Raw genomic sequence first — 22814 nt, forward strand, 5'->3', positions numbered from 1 at the left:
TCAATCCCTGCCTCAAATTGCTGCATGGTACTTTTCCCCTGCCGGACCGCTCCTCCGCAGACAGCCCCCCTTAACCCCCCTGCAACGGCACTCATGGCTCTCACTGCAGGTCCACCTGCAGCCAAAGCAGGCAGGAGTGCTGTGAGTCACGTCCCTGCTGCTGTCCCCAGCTCCCGCTCACCCTGCACCTGCACTCTCTGCTCCCGCTGCGGCTCCACCTATGGCCAAAGCAGGAGGGAGTGCTGTGAATGGCATCCCCGCTGCTTTCCCCAACTCCCGCTCACCCTGCACTGGCACTCTCAGCTCCCGCTGCTGCTCCCCCTGCGGCCAGAGCAGGCAGGAGCGCTGTGAGTGGTGTCCCCGCTGCTGTCCCCGTCTCCAACTCACCCTGCACTGGCACTCTCAGCTCTTGCTCCCCCTGCACATCACACACTCACCCCGGAGTAGTCCTCAACAGCTGCAGCAGCAGGGTGGTGGCCAAGGGAGAGGACACAGCACAGCACGGCACCCGGGCAGCTGAAGCAGCTTGCAGAGCCATGAGTTCATGCCTATAAAGCCCTGTCTGTCCTTTGCAAAGTAAATAAATGGTATTTATTTTTCTTAAGACATATGTCTATCCAGTTCAGCTTACTACCCCCCCCCCCCCCCCAATGTTGATCCAGAGGAAGGCAACCCCCCTTAGTTAAAGGCTTAGATTTAACTAAAATTCCCAAGTCCTTTTTCATGTCCGTGTTACCCAGTGGTTTCCCATTTAGTGTGTAATGGTGACATGTATTTCTTCTGCCCATGTGCATAACCTTACATTTATCAGTGTTAAACGTAATTTGTCACTTTTCTTCCCCAGCTCCAAACTCATCCAGATCCATTTGCAACCACCATGAGTACTCTCTTGTGTTTATTACTTTACATATTTTTTTTAATTATCTGCAGATATTGATATTTTACTGTGCAATCCTTCTAACAGGTCATTCATAAACATATTAAAATGAATAGGCACCTGAACCGACCCCTGTGGTACCCCACTAGTAAGGGTGACCAAATTAGGGTTTATTCCATTAGTAACCACCCTCCGCTTTCTATCACTGAGCCAGTTATTTACCCACATTCTCATCCAGACCAAGTATTCTAATTTTATATACCAACCTTCTATTATACAGCACAGTATCAAACACTTTGGAAAAGTCCAGATACACAAGATCCAATGATTCTCCCTGCTCAAGTCTAGAACTTACCTCCATGAACCACATGTAACTTTAGTAATTTTCGTTTTGTTTGTGTCCCCCATGTGCCTTTGAAAGCGCTGCGGAATAGGTTGGCGCTATACAGATGAAGATTATTTTTTTTTATTATTATTCTTATTATAGCAGCTGATCAGATTGGTTTGACAGGAGTGACCTTAGATGAGGCTGGGCTTAACTGTTCTGCATGCTGAGAGAATTGGATAAGTGGCCCAAACTCATGTAAACCTTTGAAAACACAAAGTACTTATTTAACCCCTTGAGTGGCACGCCCGGAAATTTTCCGGGACGAGCTCCACTGCCCATAGCGATATAGCCCGGAAGATTTCTGGACTATGTTTCACTATGGGAGCTGCAGAGCACACTGCCATAAGCTGTGGCAGTGTGCTCTGCCTACACAGACCCACACAGAACAGTGCAGGACTTTGAAAAACAGCCGGCAATCTCCCGCTTTCATTTTCAAAGTCCTGCAGTGTTTTGTTTACAGGTTGCCATAGAGACCATCGGCTTGTCAGAGAGGCAGGGAGAGCTGGTGCTTGGCTGTCAGAGGATAGCCAGGCAACAGCTCTGCACAGCAAAGAATGGAGAAAACCTCCGATCTCTGCTGTGTTAACCCTTTATATGCCATGGTCTATACAACCACAGCATGTAAAGGGCTGACAGAGGGAGGGGGCTCCCTCTGTCAGAGGATAGCCGGGCACCAGCTCTTACACAGCAAAGAATGGAGAAAACCTCCGATTTCTGCTGTGTTAACCCTTTAAATGCTGCTGTCTATGTGACTGCAGCATGTAAAGGGCTGTCACTATCGGACCCCCAGAATGTGATCAGGGGATCCTGATAGGTCTCTGTGGAAGTCCCCTAAAGGGACAAAAATTTCAAAAAAAGTTAAAGCATTATTAAAATAAAAAACACTTGTTTCCCTTTATTTTGTAAAAAATTAAAAACAAAATTACACATGTGGTATCCCTTTGTTGTAATGACCCAGAGGAGGAAGTTAGTGCATTATTTAACCCCTTAATGACACAGCCCCTTTTTTTCTTTTCCCCTTTTCTTTTTTTCCTCCCCCCGTTAAAAAAATCGTAACTCCTTTATTTATCCATCAATGTCGCTGTATGAGGGCTTGTTTTTTGTGGGACGAGTTGTATTTTTCAATGGTGCTATTTAAAGTGCCATATAATGTACTGAAAAACTTTTACAAATTCTAAGTGTAGTAAAATGAAAAAAATGACATTCCGCCATCTTTCAGTGCGTTTTGTTTCTACGGCACACAAACTGCAACAAAAATGACATGATAACTGTATTCTATGGGTCAGTACGATTACTACGATACCAAATGTGTATAGTTTTTTTTTTTTGCTGTAGTATTTGTATATTTTTCAAAGACATTTAATTTTTTAAAATTATTTTCTGCTGCATCTTCTGCGCGCAATAACTTTTTAATTTTTCCGTCGACGTACTTGAGCAAGGTCTCATTTTTTGCGGGATGTCCTGTAGTTTACGTTAGTGCTAATTTGGAATACATAGGAGTTTTTGATAGCTTTTTATTGCATTTTTTCTGGGAGACAGTGTGACTGAAAAAGTGTATTTGTGGTGTTCTTTATTTTTTTTTCGGACTACATTCACCGTGCGGGGTAAATAATGCACTACTTTGATAGACCAGACTTTTACGGACGTGGCAATACCAAATATGTATTTTTCTTTTATGATTTAGATATGGCAAAAAGAGGGTGATTTAAACTTTTATTACTTTTTTTTTTTTAAACTGAAAAGGTTGCGAAAAAGAAAAAAAATATTTTAATTTGGTATTGGCATAATCGTACTGGCCTGTAGAATTACTTTAATACATTATTTATACTGCTCAGAGAATGCAGTGAAAAATAAAAATAAAAAACATGCCACAATTACAGATTTTGTTAATCTTGCCCCTAGAAAAAATGGAATAAAAATTGATCAAAATTTTACATGTTCCAAAAAATTAGATAAATGAAGACTAGAGTTCATCTCGTAAAAAACAAGCCCTTCTAGAGCTCTGGCAATGGACAAAAAAAATTAATACGGCTCTTGGAATGTGGCGACACAAAAGTAGATCTTTAAGAAAAAAAATTTTTAAATGTACAAAAATAGCAAAACATAAAAAAACGGTATAAACTTGGTATTGCCGGAATCGTGTTGACTCAGAGAATAATGTCATCACATTATTTATTCTGCACGCCGAACGCCGTAAAAAATGAAATCCAAAAAACAAATGGCAGAATTTCTTTTTTTCCCCCCAATCTCTACAAAAGTTATGCAATACATTTTATATACCCAACAATGATGCCATCAAAAAGTACAACTTGTCTCGCAAAAAAACAAGCCCTCATATGGCCGTGTCAATGGAAAAATGAAAAAGTTATGACTGTTGGAACGAGACTGCAAAATTAGTTGAAATTAAATGATTAGACCATTTAAAAAACCTGCCCTGGTGGGCACGACAGGGTGGTAAGAAACCCACCACTCAAGGGGTTAAATCAGTAAAGAAGTGATCTTTTGCTCACTTTGATGCCAGCTTTTATGCCCATGACCACTTTGGGCCAGGTGAATGCATCTATATTTGATGAGCATCATCACCCTCTTTGTGTTGGCGGTATGAGAACAATGGTCCAAACACATTTAACCCTTTGATACTACCAGTTACATATTTCAATCAATAAAAAATAACCATCTACCCACTTTGATGCCAGCTTTTATGCTCAGAACCACTTTTGACCAGGCTGACCTCAATTGTATTTGACGTGGATCTTTATGCTAATAGTGTTGGGTGTGAGACCAGTAGCTCAAACTCATTTAATCCTTTGAAAACACCAGTTACTTAATCAAGTCATTAAAAAGTGCCAGATTGCACATATTGATACCAGCTTTTGTATCATTTTGGGCCAGGCAGACCTCAATTGTGTTTGATGTAAGGCATCATCTTCTGTGTGTTGATAGTGTGAGAATATTGGCCATAACACAATTAACCCTTTGCAAATAGCAGTTACTTGTCAGGAAAAAGTGCCCACCTGACCCCTTTCCAGAAACAGTTTGGGCCAAATAGTTTGGGCCAGACTGACTTCAACTGTATTTTATGCAAGGGATCACTGCTCGTGTGGTAGCCACTGGCATACTGCTAGGGGTCGCAACTGCAACCCGACCCCTTAGCGAATGTGGGCCCTCGGGCCCTTGCCATATGCCTTTTTGTACTGCCTCGGCCCGTGGGCTGGCTGTGGGTGGCACTCAGGGAGGGTAGGGCCATTACTCGGGGAACTGGCACCCAATTACAGGCTGCTGGTCCTCCCTTCCACTGAGGGACTGCAGTTGTGATTGGTCACAAGTCACAACTGCACTGACGGCCGCGTGATTAATCCGGCCGGTGGTACACTGACAGTGTCGGGGAGTGGAGAAGGAGAGCGGACCATGCAGTGGTATGTACTGTATAAGTTATACCAGCTGTACATATAATTATATACAACATACCCCACATCTCAATATATATAGGAGATGTACATCTGCTATACACAGTGATATGGACCATGCTGGTATAACCTGAATATGTCCTGTATATAATTATGTATGTACTCTGGTATAAGCTAGACATCTCCTGTGTATAATTATATGGATTATCCTGGTATAAGCTGGGTATCTCCTGTATATAATTATATATGTACAGCTGGTATAAGTTATACATCCTGTATATAGTGATATGGACCATACGGGTATAACCTGGTATATCACTATATACAGGAGATGTATAGCTTATACCAGCTGTACATATATAATTATATATAGGAGACACCCAGGTAATGGTGGTTTTACCTGCATTTGGGTTTCCACTTTTTTGCTCCATTCGGGGACCAGGAAAGGGGGATCCCAGGAAAGGGACAGAACCCATTGGCTATATTGTGGTCCCTCTCCTTTCTGCCCAGCTACCCAACTTTTGGACGGAAGAAAAAGCACAGCATGCAGCACCTTTTCTCCTGGTATTTTAAGCTGGACCTGTGATGGAACCTCCGACTGGAAGTTCCGACACAGATATGAAACCAGGCTTATACCAGCAAGGTCGATATAACTGTATGCAGGAGATGTTTATACAGTATATCTCCCTGTATAAAGTTATATGGACCATGCTGATATAGCCTGGGTATCTCCTATCTATAATTGCACGTAATTAAAAAATGCATTAAAAACCTGCATGCGGTTTTAAAAAAAAATGGCAATCAGAATAATCTCTGGATCAACCTTTGATAGTTCCTATCTAAATATAAGACCCGGAACTACAAACTCGCTGGTCACCTAATGTCTATATCCTGTAATATCCTTCCGCTCGAGAAAGACGTCTATTCCCCTCTTAAACTCCTCAATTGATTTTGCCATCACCACGTCCTCAGGCAGAGAGTTCTACAGTCTCACTGCTCTTACAGTAAAGAACCTTCTTCTGTGTTGGTGACGAAACCTGCTTTCTTCTACACATAGTGGATACCCTCTTGTTACCGTCGCAGTCCTTGGTATAAACAGATCATGGGAGAGATCCTTGAATTGTCCCCTAATATATTTATACATAGTTATTTGATCACCCCTTAGCCGTCTTTTTTCCAGGGTGAAAAGTCTTAATTTTGATCGCCTCTCTAGGTATTCCAGTCCTCTCATTCCATTTATTATTTAGTTGCCCTTCTTTGAGCCCCCTCAAGCACTGCAATATCCTTCCTGAGTAGTGGGGTCCAGAATTGTACACAGTATTCCATGTGGGGCCTGACACGTGCCTTAAATAGTGGGAGAATAATGTTCTCGTCCTTCACCCCTATACCTCTTTTAATGCACCCTAAGACTCTATTAGCTTTTGCAGCAGCTGACTGGCATTGGTTGCTCCAGTTAAATCTACAATCCACTAGTACCCCTAGGTCTTTTTCCATATCATTTTTCCGAAGCAGTACCCCATTTAGTGTATATTGGTGACATTCGTTTCTCCTGCCCATGTGCATAACCTTACATTTATCCACATTGAATTTCATTTGCCATTCTTTTGCCCAAGCCCCAGCTTATCTAGGTCCTTTTGTAGCTGTACATTGTCCTCCGTTGCATTGACTATATTGTATAATTTTGTATCATCTGCAAATACTGATATTTTACTGTGCAGTCCCTATCAGGTCGTTGATAAGTATATTGAACAGAATGGGGCCTAGTACTGAGCCCTGTGGCATCCCACTAGCGATGGTGGCCCAGAGTACGAACCATTTATTTACACCCTCTGCTTTCTATCTCTGAGCCAGTTCTTTACCCAGATACACACGTTTTTGCCCAGTCCAAGCTGTCTCATTTTTTATAGCAGCCTATTATGTGGCACGGTGTCAAAGGCTTTAGAGAAATCCAGATATACGAAATCAATAGACTCTACCAGGTCCAGCCTAGAACATACTTGTTTGTAGAAGCTGATCAAATTCGTCTGACATGATCGCCCCCTCATGAACCCGTGCTGATGAGGAGTTATGCTGTTGTTTTTCTTGAGGTATTCTAGGATGGCGTCTCTCAGAAACATCTCGAATATTTTTCCAGTTATTGAAGTGAGACTTATCAGCCTGGTGGTCTAGCTATCACATCACTTAGTTCTCTTAAAACCCTTGGGTATATTTCATCTGGACCTGGCGATTTATCGATTTTAATCCCCTGTAACCAGCTCTGCACTTCCTCTTGTGTTAGGTATGCAATATGTAGCGGGGGTTCGTTTTTTCCCTTGCATCTTGTGTGACATTTCCTTTTCGTTCGTGAATACACTTGAAAATAAACTATTTAACAGATTTGCCTTCCCCCTTCGTCTTCTATGATTTTTCCTGCATTATTCGTTAAAGGGCCAGTGCTCTCAGTGCAAATCCGTTTGCTGTTAATATAGTTAAAGAATAGTTTAGGGTTATTTTTGCTCTCTTTGGCAATCAATCTTTCTGCCTCCTCCTTAGCAAATTTAATCTTATCTTTGCATATTTTGTTTTTTTCCCTGTACGATTTTAGCGCTTCTTCGCTGCCTTCTTGTTTTAGTAGTTTAAACGCTTTTTTTGGTTTGTTTATTGCCCCCCTTACAGTCTTATCGAGCCACATTGGTTTCCTTCTACTTGTTGTTCTTTTTTAAGGGTATGAACTGCTCACATGAGGTGGTTAGGATGTTTTAAACTTTTCCCATCTGTTGTCCTTACTGATATTTTTGAGGATATTGTCCCAATTAATGTTACCAATAGTAGTTCTCAGCTGATCAAATTTTGCTTTACTAAAGTTTAGTTTTTTTGTTGTTCCCTGGTAAGGTTTCTTATTGAATGACAGCTGGAAATTAATTATATTGTGGTCACTATTTTCCAAGTGTTCCTCAACCGGTACCCCCATTATTCGGTCCGGTTTGTTAGTTAATACCAAGTCCAGGGTGACCCTCCCTCTAGTTGGCTCCTGCACAAGTTGGGTAAGGTAGTTATCTTTAATTGTTCTCAAGAACTAATCCCCCTTGTTAGATTTGCAGGTTTCATTTTCCCATTTTATATCCGGATAATCAAAGTCCCCCATAATAATGACTTCATTGTGGTTTGACACCTCTTCTATCTGCTTTAATAATAAGATTTCAGTTTCTTCTGTTGCTTTTGGTGGCATATAGAAAACCCCTATCAATATTTTGTTATTTTTTCTCTCTGTATTTCTACCCACAGACATTCCATGGGTTCATCTCCTACACCTATATTTTCTCATAGCCTCGGCATTAAGTACGATTTAACGTACATACATACCCCTTCCCCTTTCTGTTCACCATGGTCTCTTCTCAAGAGATTGTAACCCTGTAAATTCACCGGCTAATTGCTCTTATCATCAAGCCATGTTTTCGTTATTCCAACTATATCGTAGTTTTCATCAGTCATTCTCGCTTCAAGCTCGCCCACTTTGCTGATCAGACTTCTTGCATTTGTAGCCATACAATTTAGATGTTTTTTTTTGTTACTTAAATTCATTTTGCTATTAATGGTACTATTGGCTGTTTTGTCAATTCTAACTGTACTAACCCCACCCCCTGCTCAACCCCCATTCCCATTACTTGGACCCAGGTCGCTATTTACACTGTCTACCCCCCTGTTTCTCTTTTTGCCCTCCCCCAGTCCCTAGTTTAAACACTCCTCTAGCCTACTAGCCATCTTCTCCCCCAGCACAGCTGCACCCTCCCCATTAAGATGCAGCCTGTCTCTATGGTAGAGTCTGTAGCCAACAGCAAAGTCAGCCAGTTCTTCAGGAACCCGAACACCTCCTTCTTACACCAACTCCGGAGCCACTTGTTTACCTCTCTAAGATCCTGCTGCCTTTCTAGTGTGGCTTTTGGTGCAGGTAGTATTTCCGAAAAAAACTACCCTGGAGGTCCACGCCCTAAGCTTGGATCCTAGGTCCCTGAAATCGTTTTTGAGGGCCCTCTATTTACCGCTAATCTGTTCATTGGTGCCAATGTGCACCATGACCGCTGGATCCTCACCAGCCCCTCCTAGTAATCACTCAATCCGATCCGCGATGTGTCAAACTCGAGCGCCAGGAAGACAACACACCGTTCAAAGATCCTGGTCTTTATGGCAGATTGCCCTATCTGTCCTCCTTATAATTGAGTCCCCCACCACTAGGACCTGTCTAGTCTGTCCTGCGCTCCCGGTCCCCATCTCACTGGAGCACTTATCCCCATGGCGTTCAGAGGGCATGTCGTGCTGCAGCGGTGCTGGCTCTGTCATGGCATCCCCCTCATCTGCCAACTTTGCAAATTTGTTGGGTTGTGCCAGTTCAGGACTAGCCTCCCTGATTCTCTTCCCTCTACCCCTCCTTCCATCTGTCACCCAGATGGCTGCCTGCTTCCCCCTGCTCTTCCGTACTACCATCCTCCCCTGCCTCTATCCCAGCGAGCGCCTGCTCAGTGAGCAGCAAACTCCTTTCCATGATGCCAATGGACCTCAGTGTTGCCAGTCGCTCATTTAGATCCAGGATTTGGGCTTCTGAATGTGCGATGAGCATGCATCTTGCGCAACAGTATGCACCCTCGAGGACTGCATACATTGCACAAGTACCACATTGGATGACATTGCCAGGCATGGAACTTAACTTGTGGAAGTGGTGAAGTAGTGAAGATTGACTATATCACCCTTCAAACATGCCTTCACCCATGCGCAGCCGTTCACACACCTCTGCCTGTGCGCAGCTGCTCTCACACCTCCGCTTGTGCGCCTTTTTTTTTTTACTTTTAACGCCCACACACTTTCTACTTGCTCTCATTCAGTCACCCAGTTATGCTTCACTTACACCCCACAAACAGACACTTACACACTCAGACTCTTACACCCCCTCACTTAGTCACAGACACACTTAGACCCACAGACACACACTAAAACACACACACTAAGACACACACACACTAAGGCACAGAGAATATACCTATCAACTCCCATCAGCAGCTCCAACACCTGCAACACCTCTCTTGGCGGCCGCGCTCACTGGCCTCCTGCCGCTCCGCTAACTGCTTCTCCTCTTCCTCTTCACTCCTCTTCAGCCGCTGGACGTATCTTTGCAGCGGCCCTCCTGGTCTTCATGTGGCTCTGGTGCCGCTGCAGCGTTGTCCTGCTCCCGCTCTCTGCTCCCCGGCTCCCGCTAATGTCACTTCCGCCTGCTGATGTCACTTCCAAGCGTAATAATAATATAATAATAATCTTAATTTGTATAGCGCCATCTTATTCCGCAGTGCTTTCAAGAATGAGAGAAATCCACACAGTACAACAATTACAATGTGAGATACAATCAGTTTGAAACAAATGGGGTGGGGGTGGTACAGGAGGTAAAGGGGGGGGGAGTGAGGCATGGAGAACACAGGCAGTTGGGGATTTCATGTGGAAATCAGTTATTAGAAAGCAAACGGAGTGGAGCGGTAAGGGGGTGCATTGGCAGATGTCGTATGTGATAGATAAGGTGGAAGGAATGGGGAACCATAGGGAGGGGCGGGGGACTAGGTCAGGGGATTTTGTATGCCCCCCTTTAGAGGTGCATTTTTAAGGCGCGTTTGAAATTTCGTGCATTGGGAATTGTACGGATGACTTGTAGGATGAGGACCCCGACAGCGAAGGGAAGAGGAGAGGAGGGGACCAAGGACCGAGCCCTGGGGTACCCGAACAGCGAGAAGAAGTGGAGAGGAGATAGAGCCAGCAAACGAGACACTGAAAGAGCAGTCAAAGAAATAGGAGGCGAACCAGGAGAAAGCTGTGTCCTTTAGACCAATAGAGTGGAGCATAGTGAGAAGGAGGTCATGGTCAACAGTGTCAAATGCAGCAGAAAGGTCAAAGAGGAGGTACTGGTGTACCTTGATGCCACCGGAAGCTAGGGATGTGACAGGACTTCCATGGAGGAATGCGCCTGTCAAGCCCCTAGCTCCCGATTGGTGGAATAGCGCAGGGTCCTGGAAGGTGCTGCAGTGGATATGGGGCACAATGCGTGGCATATCAGTAAAAAGGCCCAGCTCCAGCCCTGTAAACCGGCTATGTGTCACAGTAACGCCGCTGTTGCCGCACTCCCTGAATCTTACCCGGCGCTGTGTTCTACCGCTGTTATCCGGCTGTGTGTAACAGTGCAACGCCGCAGTAGTCTCTCTGCTCTCCTGATGCAGTGATTGTAGTGTCCCGTGGCGCTATGGGATCCCTGCAGTCTTCGGATGCCGGCTGTCACTGTGTCTCCCCCTGGCGCTGTGGCCTTTCTGCTGCAGCCCGCGATGTCCAACTTACATAGGGTGGGCGCCTTGTGGCCCTCCATCGGGAAATACACTTCAGGCCGCTGTGGCCTCCCTGCTGCCGAGGCCGCTCAGTGCTTCACCAGTCAGGCGTTGTCACCTTGTAGGCCGCCGGCAGGGATGGACCTTGCAGCTGGGGCTGTGGTATCCATGTAATATACATCCTTAGTGGGCTGCCAGGACCTGCAGCCCAGGTAGCTGTGCAGCCAATTACATAGAGGGGGTGTCACCCCCCTGTCAATCTTGTCCCCACCAGTACTTCACCAGTAGTCACTTCTCAACTTTGCCATCATCAGGTCATTTGATACTTTTGTGAGGGCAGTTTCGGTCGAGTGTAGAGAGCGGAAACCAGACTGGAGGGTGTCGAGAAGTAATTTGTCAGAGAGAAAGCGTGTAAGGCGGAAGTAGACCAGGCGTTCTAGTAATTTGGAGGTGAAGGGGAGGTTTGAGACGGGTCGGTAGTTAGCGGCATCAGTCGGGGCAAGGGTTGGTTTTTTAAGCAGAGAGGATATGATGGAGTGTTTACATTAGGAGGGGATAGTGCCAGAGGTTAGGGAGAGGTTGCAGATTGTGGTGAGGTGACTAATGGGAGCTGGGGAAAGGGACCGGAGGAGGTGAGAGGGGAGAGGGTCGCTAGTGCAGGTGGTGAGGCGGGCAGCAGAAAGCAGTCTGGAGACTTCTTCCTCTGTCGTTGGTTCTATCATAGTAAGTGAGTAGGTGCTGAATGCAGTGCTAAGGAGACTGGGATCAGGGCTAGCCGTGCTGTTTTTGGAGATCCAAACGTGAGTGGATCTGCATAAGGCAATATATTTAATTGCCTGTGAATTACCGTGTATCACATTTGCATAATACGCAGTAATCGTACACTCGTGTGAGCCCAGCCTAAGGGGTTACAAACAAATTTTCATGTAGTCCAGGAAATAAGCCATGCTTGGAAAGCTTACACCAAGGGGCTGGATAATGTATATAAATCCGTTTGGCAGCTGTATGCTTAGCGGTTTATATGTGGGTACGGGTACAGATAGAGGGGAGCCCAAGGTGAACATTTGCACCCGGGCCCCTGAGCCTCTAGTTACGCCCCTGGTGCCAGCAATGTGAGATAAGTGACCCAACCTCATTTAATACCCTTCCTGCATGCCCACTGTAATGCCCATTTTTTCAGGTAATTTTCAGCTGTATGCTCCTGATTGCATCGCACTGCAATGTCATTCATTATTAAACTACCTTCTGCTCATTAATGGAGCAGGAAAAAATGGCATTTTTACGAACAAGAAATTGCTGAATAAGACAGCAAGCCGCGCATGGCGAGAGCCGCAGAGGAATGCATGGAGCAGCTGGGCTGATGTGAAAGCATGAATCAATAGTAGGAGACAATGCGGTCAGTGTGCCGCCGGCGACAGCGAGCAGCACTGTGTGACACAGCAGCTCACAGCAGATGTCAGTAACGAGTAAGCCGCCAATAAACAACAGGCGCTCGTAGAAGGGGGCGGGCCGGCCGGAGAGCAACAAACACATAGCACTACACACGCCGGCAGGATGAGGGGAGAGCCGCACACAAGCCGCTCATTGTATACGGAAGGGGGCGCTGCATAATGTGTCAGCTGCCGGGGAAGTCACACTGCTGCCTCATCAGTGCATGGACTGACATCTCCACATAGGAGGCTGCTGTGACTCCTTCCTCTTCACCAGCTCCACGTACAAGGGCTGGGGGTGGATCCTGGTGAGAGAAGCTGTCCCCGGGCACAACAACAACAACAAGGACGGCGAGCAGCCTGAGCAGCGGCCGCGGCTGGTGCTGGCCATGTCATGTGTCCCTGAGCGGCAGGAGGAACTGAAAGTGCAAACAAGGTGAGTGCAGCCTGAGGAGGGGGCGCAGCTGTGGGGGGGAGCCCAGCGCTGCGCTCTCTAGCGCCCGCCCCGCACGCTATAGTGCGCTCATGTGACCACACAACAAAGGACATGGATGGAGGGAAAGTTGCTGTCACTAGTGTGCGCGGCGGTGCTGTCACCGTGTGCAGCCGCTCCAGCATGGCTCTTGTTATGGTGCTCCGGGGAGACAGCTGTTACACGGGGAGGCCGCTTCTAGTGCCGTTAACCCCTGCGTGGCCCAGGTGTTACACGGGGAGGCCGCTTCTAGTGCCGTTAACCCCTGCGTGGCCCAGGTGTTACACGGGGAGGCCGCTTCTAGTGCCGTTAACCCCTGCGTGGCCCAGGTGTTACACGGGGAGGCCGCTTCTAGTGCCGTTAACCCCTGCGTGGCCCAGGTGTTACACGGGGAGGCCGCTTCTAGTGCCGTTAACCCCTGCGTGGCCCAGGTGTTACACGGGGAGGCCGCTTCTAGTGCCGTTAACCCCTGCGTGGCCCAGGTGTTACACGGGGAGGCCGCTTCTAGTGCCGTTAACCCCTGCTTGGCTCAAGTTGGCGTACTTGCTTCCATAGAAATGGGGCAGTGCGTTTTCTACTGCAAAAGTTGTAAAACGTAGAAAAAAATGCTGCTTGCTGTGAACGGAAATGGCTATTTATATGGTAAAATTGTCACCTTTCCTACAGCCTGTGTGCGGCTTCTGTCTGTATGGTCGTTATTGTAAGTGGCGCACACTCCTGCTCTATGCTGAAGACCGTTACCTCACAAAGTGTCCATTACTGGTGACTGAGCAGTGGAGAACAACCAGAAGTGTTTATCTGTGTGCCGCTCATCCCGTACTGGAAGCTGTCTCCCATTCATAAGCATTGTGTGGCCGCTGAGCGTCCTGTCAGCCACGTGACGCTTTGTAGTACACATATACACATTATTATTGATGCAGCTCGCCCATTGGTGTGTTCTCTCATGGGTTAATCTTCATTACATGCAAAGCACTGCGCTCCTTAGCCAGCGATTTCACGGTCACCTTATGGTTCTTGCTGAAGCCTTGAGGGAAGAGATGGGAAATACATTGTGAGAACGGGGACTTGGCAGCATGACAGGGATACCGGCTAGAAGCGAGCACGTCATCCCCATGCAGCACATACGTGTGTCGTCACATGTGCTCCTTTACAATCTCCACAGTCTATTCCTAGCTTAGTCACGGAGTGAGACGGGGTGAGCAGCGCGGGGCGGCTGTATAATTAGAGGAAGAGCTTCATGAACCTGGCTTCAGGTGACCAGCGCGACATTTATAAAACGGCTGCGATATTTTTGAAGCTATTACGACACAATACCTTATAATTGAGAAAGGGGCCTTGCGGGGTTCGGCTTGTTACTTATGGCTGCAAGACATACTTAGCAAAGGCTTACGGTAGACTTCTGACAAGTATGGCAGGTCAGGGCTGGTGTGGAGCTTCTGCCAGTTTGCTCCTATTCTAGGCACTGATCATGAGCTTTAGTATAATATGTTTTGGACGGAGCTCCACTCAGTTACAACTTTTACGGAACGCAAGAGTTGTCCCCACGACAGTCCTGAGAAGTCAGCCCCGTTGTGCCATACAGACCCTTCTTGTTGGCTGCAAGTACAAAAACTGATTTCTGTGTGGCTTGGGCCGCTTTCACACTGCCGTTTGGGTCAGTTCAGGGTTTCTGTCTCTCTGCTCATTTTTGGAAGAGAGAAACTGAGAAAAAACGGATCTGTTTTTTTTTCCCCCGTTGATATCAGCGGGGTTTACAAAAAAAAAAGCTTCAGTTTGTTCCCATTCCATTAGGTTTTTGTTTTTGTTGGGCAGGAAAATAGTAAAGTCTGAGGCGTTATTTTTCCGTAAAAAATAAAAGGAAACCTGAAGAAATGGACGCCTTTCTGATTGCTTTAGTTTTTTTTTTTTAAAACATAATTGATTTTAATGGAGAAAAATGGATGTTTTTCTGTTCTATTTCAATTTCTCTTCTCCAAAAACGGAGCAGAAAGATGGAAACCCTGAGCTGAACCGTAACGCTGCTGTGAAAGCAGCCTTAACCCTATCATAAAAGTCAGATACCTCACCAGCAAGATTTGTCTTCTCAGCTCTGGTGTGATGCAGATTTTTCTTTAGGTTTCTTCTATGTGTAGGTAACAAAAATCTACTGGTAATCCCTTTTATTCACAAAAGAAAGAAGCTGTCAAGGTTGCAGGTTGGCGCTGCGCCCTAAAACTTAAGAGCAAAGATAACGGCAGTAACACGTGATTTCTGTATTAACAATCATTGACGTCTACAGGAAATCAATGCTTTATGTTTTACACTTGTTCGGTAAATGAGCGGGTGCTACTTACTGATGTGTGCAATATACACCCGGCCGTGACGCAGCACAGTTTGTAAGAATTTTTAAAGACAAGCAGCGGTGGTTTCACATCTGCACTCAGGATTCCGTTTTTCTCCTCCGTTCGGGCAGCAGCGAAGGGGAATCTCTGGTGGAACGGTTCTGTCCACCACCGAGCTGCATGCAGTGATTTTTCTTCTGGTATTTGCGTCCAAATCTGCAATACCACCTCTGGCAGGAGGTTCTGACGCAGATGTGAAAGCCGCCTAAAATAGAAAAAAACATGCATTTGAAACCTTTTAGATGGCTTTTTTTTATTTTGTAACTTTTTCAAGTTCAAGACAGAAAAAGTGCCATAATCAACATGTCACTTTTTGAAAATAACACACCGCAAAAGCCATGAATCAAATGGAGCTTATTTACTAATAGTGTCCTAAAGTTACAGTGCAAATTTCGGGTGAATGCCAATGGACGGATGTTTCCCGTGGTGGAAATCTGCGGAAGCTTTCCTTCCTGCCAGTGCTCACATGCAGACTTCTACCGTGGGTTTCCACAGCAGTAAATAAATCGCGGCATGTTCTATAGCATTAATGGAGACCGCGGAATTCTGTGATCACCAGCAGGCACTTTTTGTTTTTAAACGCGGTACTCCCGCGGCGTAAATGTACGGGTGTATCCTGCGACGCTCGTGGGCATGAGTCCTTAGACTTGACAGTCTTATAATGAGTCTAATTTATCACTGAAGGATAAATCTGTCACATTTTAAGACTGTCTAGTCTAAATTTACACCACCTATGGGTTGGCTTAGTTTATGACAAAAATTGCACCAAAAGTTTGGCACAATTTAGCCCAAGCCTCTTTGGAAAAGTTAAAAAAGCTGTCTGAAAATGTCTAAAAAAAAGAATCAAATATTTAATCAGTATAAGTATTAAATTTCAAATAAAAAAATGTCACTTCTTAATTCTAAGTGGATGTGATAAGTCACATACATATGGTGCGAGATCAACGTCCATATCAGGGCGAAAGTTACATCTATATTACCACCACCCAGAATGGGGGATTTCATGGGCAGATAATTGAGATTAAAGTATATTAAGGTGTGTAAGTTCAGCTTGGCATTCAGATGGGCACTTGTGTATAAACTATCATGTTTTCACTGGTCTTCTTTATAGTCTCAGGGTAAGGCATCATTCCCCCAAACACAGCATTTCCAAATCGGAGCTGAAGATTAGATTCTCCCGATTAGCCTTTTGACGTTTGGCATTTTTGACTTTTTGTAATCCTCACCAGCCGCTCTATCCTCCTGAATATGTTTTCAGTAATTTGAAATAAATTTCTCACACTCCTTTGCACCACACTTTTCTCAAATACTTGTGGTTTGCTTCCCCCACACCCTCCAGCGTTCTTGTAGATCTCATTGAGACGAATCAAATGACCCCTCACACAACGTGATAGCATGCTGGAGTCCAGAGCTACACGAATTATTTGCCGCAGAGTGATTTCAGTCCCTCAGGATGGTGACGCTATGGCATCACCTGGTAGCGGCATACTGCGGTCAGACTCTTGCTGCTCGGTACACTGGTCCTACCTCGTCACAATGAGACATTTAGCACTGTGGTCTAGAAATTATTTTGATCTTAAAACTTTTTCATGTTTTTGTAACTCTTATTGGCTCGAGTAGATTCTGAGACTATAGACGCAATCTACAACAAAACAGATGATCGATGTGGTGCAAGTATGTAAGACCGTTTCCTGGCCTAATGTGCGCCTGCAAACCGTTGTATTTTGAATAGTAAATAAGCCCCACTGTGTGTTGGGCTCCTCAGTGACCTGCTGTATATTTTAAAGTGACCCATACTAGTCAGTGTACTAATGTACACATTGTTTCTTTCACACGGACACACAGATTGTGTTAGGAAAACCCGCTATGCAGTATTCTGATCTGTATTTCTTGGATCTGTTTATGGTGTGATATGTACCATACTGTAGGTTAGAGTAGGAATATGCTGGGTAAATGAACGATGACCTTCAACCTAGTAATAGTTGCCGGGTCACAGCTGAGAAGCCTGACTAAGCTTTGGAGCTAAATTGGTCTTTCTTCTTCTTTGTCATCATGTTAAGCCTTAAGATCACCAGCAGAAAGGGAAAACTTGCCGGCAAACGTACTACAAATCATGTCCGTGTTATCTGTTGCTGACTTTGTTTCATCCATTTATGAATTATTGGACTGCTGAATAATCTATTTTGGGGGGAAAATGGCCAGTCAGCTGTATTAGTGAACACTGTGTATGCCTAATGAGTAGAAATGTAAAAATTACACTCTAATCTCCCTTAGGCCACATGCACACGGGCGGCTCGGATTCCTTATGTGGAATCTGGCCCTGGCAGCAGCGGTGTCCACGCATACCTGTTTTACTGTGGGTGGCCCGAACGGCTCGCCGTTAGACATGCACAGTACATATTTATTTTTTTAAATCCCTGCTTTTCCCGCGGTATCCGCGGCTTATCCACAATGTTGATTGCGGACAGGCTGCGGGTTGGGTGGCTTCCATTGACTTCAATAAAAGCCATCTGTGTGGACACCGCAGGAAAATGGAGCAGGTGGTGATTTTTCTTTAAATTTCTTTCCCTCCACGAGTGGAAACCACAATTGGATTTCGCTGGTGTGCATGAAAAAAAAAATCATTTTTCCTTGGCATTCTATGGAGGGTATTTGTTGCAGAACCCGGAGGCAGACGCCTGCTCGGGATTCTGCAGAAAAATCTTCCTGTGTGCATGCACCCTTAGGACTCATGCACACGGGCATGCACTGATTCCACTGCTAAATCCCACAGCGAAATCCGTGTGTGCCTGCAGACATGGGCATTATAAAGACAGGTTCTTGCCTCTCTGGACCTAGCGCAGGTCTCCTCCGCCGGCCCCACTGGAGACAATGGGCGAGATCGCAAAAAGATAGAACATGCTGCGATTTAGTTTTCACGCTGCATTACAGGCGTGAAAACATTGCAAATGTGAAGTGAGCCATTGCAAGCCATTGGCTTCAGAATTTTGCGATGACTCGCAGCTCTGGGAATTATTGCAATTTCATCGCCAGCACCCTCAGGCAGATATGCAATGATTAAAGTTGTGGTGTGATTAGATTAACAGTCTTACCACCGGAGGCCCTAAAAGTGGTTCCCCCCTTTGACTATAAAAAGGCTCTCAGAGGCTACTTATGTTCAGTGGACCTCTTTTTCCACTTGTGTGGAGATTGTTGACCACTAGGCTCCTCTATGAAGCAATCCAAGAGATTTAGACCTGTTAACAGAGTCTTGAAGTATGGGTTGGGCTGCCTCTGTTACAGGTCAAGCCCAAAAGCTTCCCATTGGCACCCGCACACACCACCTGGTAGGCGTGGCGGTGGAGATATTCTCCACTAGTAGCCTATATGTGATGTCTGCTCCATCTATCTTTGGGGCTGACACCCTGATATTCCTGGCTGCAGGATAGTTGTTACAAGAAGCCCTTCTCACATGCCTTTCCTCCTGCCTGGCCAGCGGCACTCCCTACTCCTTCCGCCATCTGTGATTTGATAACTCACGGCTAGCAGTGAGGACATTGGGGGCACCTGCAAGGAGGATTACCGGAAAGGTGAGGAAATAAGCGGCATCCTCTTCAAGGTAAACGCTGCCGCGGCTTCGTGAGCGAAGGAAGGGAGCCGTGGAGCTCTGTACAGGATACAGCTGCTGGCCGATGAAGTGCAGGACGGATGGGGAGAAAATGCCTGGCTGAGTGAACCCTGGAGGCTTGAGTCAAGAGGTGGGCATTACTATGCAGAGAAGATGTATGTGTGGGAGTCAGTGGGAAGCTTTTGGGCATGACCTGGGCATTGCCTGTAGCAGAGGCTGCTCAACCCATACTTTCGGTGGAGACATATTACGCTAGTACTGCATTTGAGAAGCTGGATGGTTGCATCGATGAATTGCTGCCACTTAGGTTGTTCTGACCCAAACTATTAGGAGGTGTTAGAACCAATGGATGTGTGAGGGCACATACAAGGCGACCAGGCTCAGGATCATCTAATTGTTTAACAAGTATAAGCAGTTCCAACTGTTTTGCTATCTGTCATTCAGTGACAGGTGGCTCCATCGTTACAGGCCCTTGTGTCTATTTGAACCATTTCCTCCGCGCCCTTAGCTGAAGGATATTTGGTTTTACGGCGCCTATCATGTGAAGCGTCTTTAACTATCTCCTTAGTTTGCAGTGGTGTCATGTTGTGGAGCTGCACACTGTCCTCAGTGCTGCTGTGATGGTCTGGGGGCTATCGCATATGACAGTCGGTCACCCCTAGTAGTGGTACGATGGACAATGACCGCTCAGCGATATCTTCAGGACATCCTGCAGTCACATGTGTTCCTCTCATGGCAGGGCTTCCAGGAGGTATTTTCCAGCAGGATAATGCTCAGCTGCATACACAAGGGTGTCACGGGAATGCCTCCACAATATTGCCATACGTGGCTGCCTAGTCAACAGATTTATCGCCAATAGGGCATGTATGGGACCATCTGGGATGCCAACTTAGACAGCCTAATATTTGCAAGATCTAGAGGCTCAGCTACAGCAAATGTGGACAGATATGCTGCAGGGTACCATATGGAAACTGCATGCCTCCATGCTTGCCTGTATCGCATCTTGTATCCAAGCTAGAGGCGGTACAACAGGGTACTATAGCCTCTATGCTTCCCATATTGCATCTTGCATACTAGATAGAGGCAGTACGACGGGCTACTAGAGTCTCCCTTCAAGGGGTCAGTTTCCCCCAATAAATGATCCTCTTGCTCTGATATTGTAATCCCTTACTTACATCAGCGTTACACTCACACGCAGACAACTCTTTCTGGGTGCTTGAGGTTTTTTTTACAATGAGTTTGTGTGTGTAGATAACTAGCCTTTCTGTTCATACAATCTGCAATCTGTATGGGTTGGATTGGCCCTTGTTTAACATAGTCATGCACTAAATACAAATTGTATTATCAATCTGATGTCTATGGTAATTTTTGAGACTGCGTGCAGTTTTCAGTTATTTTTAAGTGACTAGCTTTGGCTTTTCCATGACTGCTCAAGTGGACAACTATTTTTTGCTATTTATTTGCTAATTTTTTTTAGAGTTTCAAAGTATTCTACAAGGCACCCAGTGTTAATTTATTGTTCCATTAATGGCTTGTAAATGTTTGTATATTGTTGATGTATTGCATGAAGCGCTATTATCTAGGCACATACAGTATTGTTGTTTTTTCTCTAAGGCTAGGTTCACACAGGGCAGATTTGCCGCGGTTTTTCCGTTGCGATTTTGCCGCAGAAGAACTACTTCTGCGGAAAAACCGCTTCGAAGGTTAATTCGGGCTTGTGGATTTTCAGTTTTTTCCGCAGCGCTTTTTTACTTTTTGTCGCGTATTTGGTGCGGTTTTGGCTGCGTCCATAGAGGTCTATGGACAAAAAAGCGCTGTGGAAAAGACCAAAGAATGAACATGCTGCATCTTTTAAAACTGAAAGTTAATTATTTTCCCTTTTCCGGGTTATGCTAGATTCACACTGTTTATCTTTCCACTTGTTTTTAATGTATGTTAAAAGAAAAAAAAACAGCTAGGACTGGATCCTTTTGAATTCCGAATGTTTTCAGTTTTCTTCCAGTTGATTTCAGGCTTTGTCCTTTCACAGGATCCAAAAGCCCAGCATGCTACTTGTTATGTTTTTAAAATTAGCATAAACTAATATCATTTTATGCATCAAATCAATCCATTTGCATCGTACGAAGCAAAAAAAAATAAAAATCTAAAACAGTCAGTGTGTGCCTCCTTATGAAGGGCCCACTCACACGGGAGTATGTGGCCTGCAAATTTTCCATGTGTGTAATATGCAGTGCACAGCAAATACTTGCAATATGCATATTTGCTGTGTATGTTAAATCCTTATAGCCTATATTGGTGCGTATTGCACACAAAAATAGGATATCTTGCGGTATTTATCACACTTAGGGCGCCTACCCACTTGCGATTTTTTTATTTTTATTTATTTTTTTTTAAATTTATTTATTTTTTTTTCCCCTTTGCGTTTTTTCTGAAGAGCAATTAGGATAGAATGTGTTCTTGTCCACTTGCGTTTTTTTTTTCGGTCCGTTGCAATTTTTTTTTTTTGTTTATTCTTTGTTTATTGAAGGAAGTCAAATATGAACAACAATTCGTAACATTACAGGTAATAATAGTTGCATATAATCTTAGCTGAACAAAATCCAGAAACGAGATCGATTTTCCTTTATTATTTTTTTTTTTAACGAGAAAAGTAGAAAGAAAGTAATAATAGAGTTAGAGTTGTGGGGTGCAGGAGAGGTGGGGAGGGCAAGAGAGGATGGAGGGCGGTGAAAAGGAAGGGGGGGGGGGAGGGGGGGGGGGATAGGGGGTAGGCACCTCTTGCATCTCCGGCGGTGTAACATTTATGAGAAAGAGGTATGAAACGTGTCAGTAATCAGCTTACGTCTTAATCGGCTGTGTCAACCTAAGATAATAGGCTATTCCAAACCCTACAGCTAAGTCTAAGAATTAGTCCAAGAACTCCAAGTTTCCCTAAATTGTGTATGCGTTCTGTTTGCCCAGCTCGACAATTCCTCAAATCTACGGATTTCGTTGACTTTTGACAGCCACTGCGAGAAGGTGGGAGCTTGGGGTTGAAGCCAGTTTAAGGGAATAAGAGTTTTTGCTGCTGCTAAAAGGTGCGTGATCAAGTTTATTTTGGAGGGCTTGTAGTTTGCAGACGGTTTAGCAAGAAAGACATGCTCCGGGAGGAGGCTAAAGTCGCTGCTAGTTATGTCTCGTATCTTTGTCTCAACTTGATCCCAGAAGGGTTTTATTCGCGGGCAGGACCACCAGATGTGCACCAGAGAGCCGATGTGTTCACTGCACCGCCAGCATATATTGGAGTTCGCGAGTTTGTAGGCAAAAAGCCATTCTGGAGATTTGTACCAGCGTGTTAGTAACTTATAATGATTTTCTTGCAATCTGATGCACCTGGAGTGTCCATGAGCGTTTTCTAAGATAGTTTTAACCTCTTTATCTGACAAATTAATCTTAAGTTCTGCTTCCCAGGATCTAATAAATGTGGGTCTGGAAATATCCTGCCGATCGATGAATTTCTTTTTGAGAGTTGAGAGTTTCCTGTTGTGTGTCTGTCTGGCTGTGGCCACTCTTTCAAAATCCGTCAGCGGGCGGGAGGATGAAAATGTTCTATTGAACCTATCAAGGGTTTTTGATAAATGCAAGGTCTGTAGATGGTCGAGAGGGGGATGCGGGACCAGAGCTAGTAGTTTTTCAGTGAGTTGTGTATCTCTGGATGCCCGATGAAACCACAAGTCGTTTATTGTAAGTTTGTTTAGAAGGGTCCAAAGTTTTTCTGTATGTTTATCCAGCTTTATGTTTAAAATCCCTGGAACAAGGGTTAAGGGTGTTATAGGAGAGGGGAAAGGAGCTAATTCTTCTTGTAGAAGGTCCCAAATCTCGCAGGCACCGCTTATAAGTGGGTCATTTGTAGCTTTTTTGTAAATTTTGCCTGAGGGGCA

At 45.1% G+C, this 22814-nt stretch overlaps 1 protein-coding gene across 1 annotated transcript in view; it reads left to right on the forward strand.

The window, feature by feature from the left end:
• The first annotated feature begins 12601 nt into the window (after positions 1 to 12601).
• BACH2 (BTB domain and CNC homolog 2) overlaps positions 12602 to 22814 on the forward strand; it is a 412122-nt gene continuing 401909 nt past the window's right edge. Inside the window, exon 1 of the mRNA XM_066608426.1 lies at positions 12602 to 12870. The gene's annotated coding sequence lies outside the window, so the exon portion shown is untranslated. The remainder of the gene's footprint in view (positions 12871 to 22814) is intronic.

The sequence above is a fragment of the Eleutherodactylus coqui genome, chromosome 1 (genome assembly GCF_035609145.1).
Source record: "Eleutherodactylus coqui strain aEleCoq1 chromosome 1, aEleCoq1.hap1, whole genome shotgun sequence".
In the NCBI taxonomy this organism is placed as follows: domain Eukaryota; kingdom Metazoa; phylum Chordata; class Amphibia; order Anura; family Eleutherodactylidae; genus Eleutherodactylus; species Eleutherodactylus coqui.